Consider the following 8,577-nt stretch of genomic DNA (forward strand, 5'->3'; position numbering starts at 1 on the left):
AGATGAAGAGGAGGAGGAGGAGGATTGTGAGGATATTTCAATTCATCTCAAGTGAACTCGGTTACTAAAAAAAAAAAACAGGAACATAAAAAACAATATTATCTGTACCCACATCCTCAGAAACTCTCTTTTGGTTTGTCATTAGTTTTGGTTCAAGTTGGAAACATAGAATAATTACATAGATATCAAATGCAGTACAATATGAATATACCTATGCAGAGTTGAACAAAAATAATGTTCAAGAAACTGGAACTGTATCTAGAGGTTTTGACATTTTAAAAAATCAATATATATCTACACACTATGGAATTTGGAGTTTCAGCATGCTGATGGAATTCTACAGGAAATAATAATAAGGGGCAGAGTCTAAATATTAAGCAAAATTAAAATTTAATTGAAAAAGTATTGTGGTGCAGCAAGTACTGATATTTATGCCAGGATGATCTTGGGAAATTACTGTGTCCTGCTGTGAGTTAATGAACTTCCATTTCTGGCATTTCACTCACTTAATTTCTCGGTTACAAGAAACATCAGAAATCCTGTTCTCTTCATCCATTCCCCTTAACACATGAGAAAACAGGTTCAGAGAAGGAAAATGACATGCCTGAACTCACACAGCTTGTCAGTACCCGGGACTAAAGCTAGTTTCCTGACTCCAGGCCAAAGGCATTTTCAAGAACACAAACAGAACATGGACATGTGCAAGCACAGCCTTCATCATCAGATAGCTGGATTTAAGTCATTTTTGCCATTTATCCAGCAGGTACGCCCTTGAACTAGTTATTGAACTGGTTAACGTAACTCTCAGTTATTTTGTTAGTAAATGGCAACCTATATTAAGGAATATCCTGTATAATAAAGAGCTAATATGCTAATTAGACCAAACAGCAGAACAACCATCCGGACAACCTTCTGGAAGAAGCCAGGGCTACGAGGGAAGCCCAGGTCCCGGGTGCCTGCTGGCAGCCAGAGAGAAACCCGGGTCCTGGGTGCCAAAGGGAAGCTGGTACCAGCAGCCGGAGAAAGGAAGGCCTACTCTTGCACAAATTCCATGCATTGGGCCTCTAGTGCTGATAATAACTATAAATAAAGACAAATGCACTACCTAGAACACTCAATGTTACCAATCAATATTAAATATCAGAATATTCATTAGCAACCTCATATTCAAAAATGAAATCTTGATAAAGATGATGCCACTGAGCATCAGCAGAAGTAAAAATAGCCATGTGTTTTCTTATCCTATATAATAAAAGGCTAATATGCAAATCAACCGAACAGCGAAACAACCGGTCGCTCAGCCAAAAGCCAGCTCATGGCTGGCGAGTGCAGAGGTGGTGCCAGGAGCCTCTCCCGCCTCCACAGCAGTGCTAATGATGTCCAACTAATGGCTTAAGCCCTCTCCCCACTGGGAGCGGGCCTTAGCCATCAATCAGACATCCCCCGAGTGGCCCTTAGCCATCAGTCAGACTATGGACTATGAGAGGGTGGAGGCCGGGCTAAGGGACCGCCCCCCCCGCCCCCACCCCCAGCCAGTGGACGAATCTCATGCACCAGGCCTCTAGTTATAAATAATAAATCAAAAGTTTATTTCAAAATAAGTCATTAATTTCATTCTTCTCAGTCTGGGTTCTGTTATAAATATGAGTTCCTACTTGGGTATGAACTTAAGGAATTAAGATCTTCTGAGGAGGAGTTCTCAGAGCCTTTGTCTATACTCTAATACCAGAGATCTGTTTTCCAGACTTCCCCAATAAGCTATTTCCGCCATTTAGGAATTGTAGTTTATTTTTGTGTATATATGTGTGTATTCATTTTTGTGTGGTACTGTGTATCAGAACATATACAACCTTTGCTTAGATCAATCTTTAATGAGGGGACATGGTGGAGTAAAAAGAGAATTGCTTTTGTGTCTATCCATCTTGGATTCAATTCTACTTCTTCCATCTGCTAGCTGGCCAGACAAATCACTTAACTTTTATAAATCTTACTTGTGTCAGCTGGAAAAATATGGAGATAATGCCACTTTCCCCACTAGTTTGAAAAGCAGTAGAAAAGAGCTAGAGTCTGTCTCTCAGTTGCTCCTTTCCCACTTCTTGGAAAAGGATAAATGCTCAATGTTCAAAGGAGAGGGAAAATGAATCTAAAAAGATTACTAGTAAATGATGAGGTTTTTCTTAATCTAACTTCATCTAAGGCTGTTTACCTCAGTGGGAAATATAATCCTGCCACATTTCATAAGACCTGGACTACATATGAAAATGCTAAAACAAAAAGTCCATTGTTCTTTGAAGAAAATGGGGTGGGAATGACTAAAAGAACTTTTAATGAAATCATAATGACCACCATGGGATATCCAACAGTACCCTTTAAATTAAAAATAATTCTTTTTCAATATGTCCTTAGCAAAGGCCACTCTTTGTCATTCTCTCTTTTTATCTTGAGATATACCTTTGCTTAGATCATTCTTTAATGAGGGGACATGGTGGAGTAAAAAGAGAATTGCTTTTGTGTCTATCCATCTTGGATTCAATTCTACTTCTTCCATCTGCTAGCTGGCCAGACAGTTTTTGCCATGATCCCTTGGATTGATGTATAAACATGAAGTTAGATATGGAAGGCAGAAGGGAGGGAAGAAAAACAAGTGGGGCAAAGTAATTAACTGGTTTAAAGAGACTAAAATTAAATAATCCATTAATTATGAACCACATTCATTATTTTTAGAAGCATCTATTGAACCTGCTGCCAGGCATTAAACTGGATGTCAGAAATGCAGAGACTAATAACACTGTCCAGACCCTCAGGGAACTCACAGCCTGGTGGGGCAAAGAGGTCATGAAGGAGACAATTCCAGCACAGCATGCTAAGTGCTATAGAAACAGACTGTGAGGTTAAGAGAACATTACAGGCAGAGATGTACCCTAACTGGTTCCTAAAACACAGGAAGGAAGTTAGACAGAAGGTAGGAGACATAGATGAAGATATGGGAGAGCATGGCATTCTGGAACTAGCAAGTATTTTGATGTGGTTGTAGAATTAAGGCAAGGAGGAAAGTTTGAATCTAGCAGAGGCTAAAGAAGTCAGGGACAAGTCACAAAAGTCCTCTTTGCTAAGTAGATTGAATTTATTTTTTTCTCAAGCTCGTAGGAGAACATCTAAAATATACATATGTATTTAAAGTGGAATTATGTGATCAGCTTTACTTGTTGATAAGAGAAAGGCTCAAAACAGTCTTTGCAATTGTCCGCCTAAGTTCAAGACTGGATATGGGAATGAAAATGAGGTGTAAATACAAGTTAAGGTAAAATATCCAGAATGTGATGACCAATGAGACAAAAGAAAGAAAGCAAGACCCGATCATAGGAATTATTCAGCTCACTTCCTCTTCTGATTAATTCAACGTACCTTTATGTCATGTCACAGAATGCAGTATATATTATTTTATTTTGTTCTATAGAGATTTTTCTGTTTACTAAAGCTATTATTTTCGCAGTTCCGTAAACATACCAAACACCTTCCAACCTCAGGCTCATCACATTTGCTAGAGAGATGATTTTTCCCCAAATAATTGCAAAACTAAACCCATATGTTTTTTATAAATATATGTTTTCATTGATTTGAGAGAGAGAGGAAGTGAGAGGAATGGAGAAATGGAAACATTGACGAGAGAAACATTGGTGGCCTCCTGTACAACCCCTACTGGGGATCGAGCCAGCAACCCTGTCCTGGCCAGAATTGATCCTGTGACCTCCTGGTTCATGGAATGACACTCAACCACTGAGCTACACTGACCTGGCTAAACCCATAACTAATTCAAGTCCCCAGTGCTTTCTCCTCAAATAGAACTATCCTAATTACTTCAAATAAATTCTCCTTCCCAGTCACTCTCCCTTTAACCTGTTTTAATTTTTTTCACAGCATGTATTAATACTTAAATTTAATATATATAACTATTTACTTGTTATTGACTCTCTCCCACCAGATGGAAGCTGTCCATGGCCAGGGGCTTCTTCTCATCCTGATTCCATTCCCACCCCTGAGAGCAAAACTTACTGCAAGGTAGTAGAAAGTCACCATATAATTACTGAATACATGAACTGTTCACCTGTTTCGTGTCTTTAGGTAGGAAACTCCTCAACATTCTGCAATGTTTGAGTCACAGTTGTCACTGAAGTCAATCGAGGTAAACTGTCTTATTTTCCAAGTAAAGAAATAACAACCTAGAAAGGTTGTATTATTCCTTCAAAGTCCCAAAGCTAATTAATAGTAAAATCCAGGATTTTTGATTCCAAGCACAAGTCTCTTCCCTTTTGTGCATAATCTCTCCATTGTGTTGAGAAATCAGACCTTGAGTTTCTTCTACGTTTCCCCTCCACAGTCCCTATAACCATACGAGGTACACCGCAATGTTTACTGTTATTAAGCACACAAATGAATGTTTTCAACATCTTTCATCCATAATAATAAAACCAACTCTTCAATTTCCATTCCACCTGACATTCCGAAGCTTTTTGTCTTAATAATTGCATCTGCAGTTTCAATTATGTGAACAATTTTGCAAAAATAATGTCAGAATCACCCCCACTGGCTTTCCGTGAGCTCAGGAGAACGTGGGAAAGTGTTGCTGGTAGGAAAATCAGGTTACAGCACTTCATGAGTAGCGATAACTTTTGAATGGAACGAATTTTAACTAATAGTCATGAATAAAACCAGTAGGACATAATGTATCTATGAAGCTCCAATGCCTTGAACTGAGGCTACAATAAAAAGACTTTGATAGCTATTATTTCACACCTCGTCAAACCGCTGCATTTAGCTCCCCAAGCTGTCAGTGGTCACAGCCATATTTCACTCTAGAGTTGCATGTCTCTTTCAATGTTCAATTAAGATGTTTCACCGAGGCTTCATATATTGTTCCCCCAGATACACAAAGAGAATTGTGATGATAACATCCATGCCAGACAGTAATATGTAAAGACATTTCAACCAGGTTTCAAACGGTGGTAGAAGTAATACTATTTCATGGGTTTACCATTATAGGGTGCCCGTTGCACTAACAAAACCTCCTAAATTTGACTTGTGGCCCCTATGTTTTACTGACTGACAATGCTTTTCTAAGAAGTTGAATTTTGGAAAACAACAACAAAAACAATAAATGGTACAAGTCTGAATTTAGGACCCTTACTGTAGTTTCTTCAAAGTACCTCATGATAGTTTCCATTATTCAGAGACCATTCACTCCCTCCCACTGAGGGTCACATGTACTTCTCCAGTCCATTGATGCAGATCTGGACCACATATCTCACTTCAACCAATGGGATATGAGCAGACAGGATGCAAGCAGAGAGTTGAAATGTGCTTGCATGCATGTACTCGCCTTCCGACATTTCAGTGACCCGCTATGAAAAGAGCTCCCCTGGATAACTTATACTATTCTAGCCTGGGCTCAAGGATACAACAAATGGGGCCAACTTAATTACATCCTCAACCCGAAGCAGAGATGCCCAGCTGACCAACAGACCATGAGGGCTGAAAATATTTATGTTGTAAACCTTGGACCTATAGTGGTTGTTTGTTAAATAGCAAAATGGATTAATATGGGCCATATCCCCCAGCCTCTTGCTAACACTCAAAATGATGATGATCACATTCAGATGACGCTTGTCATGATGTCTGTGAGTGGATAAAACCAATCTTAAAGCAAAGCCCAATAGTCTTAGGTTTAGTGCCGGACTTGGTCAGTTGGAAAGAGTTAGGCAAGCTGCTTTACCTTGCTTCACTTTGGCTCTTCACCTATAACGTGGGGTTCATAATATTTGCACCCAACAGTTACGGTGGGTATTAAATAAGTTCTGTAAATCCCTAGCACAAAGCCTACTCAAATAGTGCTGGATCCAGGAACAGATTATCAGTATCCAAAGCCTGCATCTCACACCATTTGACTGGGAGTAGAAGACTTTAAAATGTATCAATTAAAACTGCCCCATGCTTTCCCTCCCTCTCCCTCTCTTCCTTCCTCTGTGAACAGTTCTTGATTTCATGGGAAACATAGTCCATGGAGTTTACATGAAGGTGATTCCTCCCTGGATTTGTTCTAGAGAGTGGGTAAGTAACTATGATCTGCGGAATCAAAATACCCTACTTGAGTCTCAGTGATTGGATCGTGGATGGGCACATGACAAGAGTCTTCCCAGGACTTTTTCTGAAGCTACAGAGCTGAAGGTGCTGTCTTTTCCCATGATTGCATGCTGAAAGTACAATATAAGCATAGAGTCAAACTGGCCATTACTGACAACATATTGGAACATTCTGCATTAAAATGAAGCCAACACAAATGACATTAGACCAAAATATGGAGTGAAAGTAATTTCTGATTATATTATTTAAACCTCTGGATCCATCTCAGGCTCCAGACAAGAACAGCAGACATTTCAGTAATGTGAGCCACCAAATTCCTTATTTTCTTAGGCCAGTTTGAGATGGGCATCATCCCTTCAAAATAAGAAAGTGTGATCTTGGAAAATGTGGCTAACTTCTTTGAATCAAATTAGTTTCCTAATCTGTAAAATGGAAAAAAGAATAGTAGCACCACATAGCATTTAAGTGTGTTGCTATTGTGGTTATTAAATGAGGATGTACCTCACACATAATATGTAGCCAATAAGAATTATCTGTCATCATCATCATGATCATTGCCACCATTACCATAGCCTTCTTTTTTATACCTGCTTTGAAAACTGTCACAGAGAAATTAGCCAATAAGGAAGGATTTCTCCACTCCTCTCTCTATTGGTCACAGACAGATGGGAATTCTACAGCAATATTCAGAAGTATGGAAAGAAAATGGGAACAAAGAGGTTTGATATTCCCAAAACCCTTTGTAGGTCAGGATTATTGAAAGAAGCAATAATTCTTAAGATGATGGGCTCAACCCACCGAGACTTAACATCAAGAGTCTACTTGTAGGAAAAAGGCAACAAGTATAAAAAGAGAAACTTGTCCAGGCCGGGTTCCTTTCTGGATCCTTTCAGCCTGTGAAAGTTACAAAATGGTGCATAAGGAGAGAAATCGGCTTGGAAACCTGCCAAGTCCCAAATCCTGAAGAGCCCTGCCAGCCTTGACTGACAAATGTCCAGGTTCCCTCAGCCCCTCGGAGGCAGCAGTAATCAGCAGTTGTCAGCCCCTGCACTAGAGGAAATTGGTAGATCTTTCTAGTAGGCTTTCCTACAGGCCACTTAGTAAGAAAAAGGCAAAACCCAAATTATTTCTCTCTAAAAGACCCATGTACCACCCTAGATGGTTTGACTCAGTAGATAGAGTGTCAGCCCAAGCAGACCGAAGGGTCCCATGTTCAATTTCCATCAAGGGCACATGTGGAAGGCAGCCAACCCATGTGTCCCCCTCACATGGATGTTTCTTTCTCTGTCTCTCCCCCCTCACTTCCCTTCTCTCTAAAAATCAATGGGAAAATATCCTCTGGTGAAGATGAGCAACGACAAAATAAAGGACCTATGCGCCTATTGGCAGTTGAGTCTCCATCTGCACACACAGCCCAGTTAGAAAGTTTTATTTTCTGGTTCATCAGAACCACTCACCCCTCGGCCTTTGAATACAATAACCCAGCCAGCATATCACTGTCAAGTGCTTCTTCTAATAAGCCAAGCACTTCTGTCTAAGCACACCCACCCCTCCTCGCCTCTCCTCCTCAGGCACAGTATACCTAAGTAACAAGGCCAACCGTATTAAACAGTTTCAACTCTTCTACATCTTTTCTTTTTTAAAAAAATATATTTCTTTATTAATTTCAGAGAGGAAGGGAGAGGCAGATAGAAACATCAATGATAAGAGAGAAACATTGATTGGCTGCCTCCTGCACGCCCCACACTGGAGATCGAACCCACAACCCAGGATCGAACCCAGGACCCGAATCAAATCATAACCTCCTGGTTCATAGGTTGATGCTCAACCTCTGAGCCAAGCCGGCTGGGCAGGAGCCTTTATCAGAAGTGGGACTTTTGGAATCTCAGAGAATAAACATTTCTGTTTAGTTTCAAGGAAAATTCTTTTCCCATAAATCCAGTATCAACTCCTCTCATCTTCCCAACATTTCTTCCCCCTCATTTTCTTGTTTTCTCTTCCTTCTTTCTCCAGGCCCCATCCTGTGCTATTTCTCTTCAGATTTCAAACAGATTTACAAATGCCCTAACCTATAATTAGAATTTTAAAAAGGTGCAAAAGTTAAAAAAAAGAACAAAACAAAACAAAAAAAAACACTACTGAAATCTTTTTTGGCCTTTTATTATAGTTGACTACATTTCTTTTTTGTTCTCCTAATTACTACCAATGACCTTAAAAACACTCTACTCTCTGTTAGAGCTCTTCCTACCTCCTCTCACCACTCACTTTCTTGATATCTGAAATATATTACCTATTTAAAACAGTATAATGCAAGATATTAGTAATAAGAAATATTGGGAGTTGCCGAAACCGGTTTGGCTCAGTGGATAGAGCGTCAGCCTGCGGACTGAAGGGTCCCAGGTTCGATTCCGGTCAAGGGCATGTACCTGGGTTGCGGGC

The sequence above is a fragment of the Myotis davidii genome, unplaced genomic scaffold (assembly GCF_000327345.1).
Source record: "Myotis davidii unplaced genomic scaffold, ASM32734v1 scaffold265, whole genome shotgun sequence".
In the NCBI taxonomy this organism is placed as follows: Eukaryota; Metazoa; Chordata; class Mammalia; order Chiroptera; family Vespertilionidae; genus Myotis; species Myotis davidii.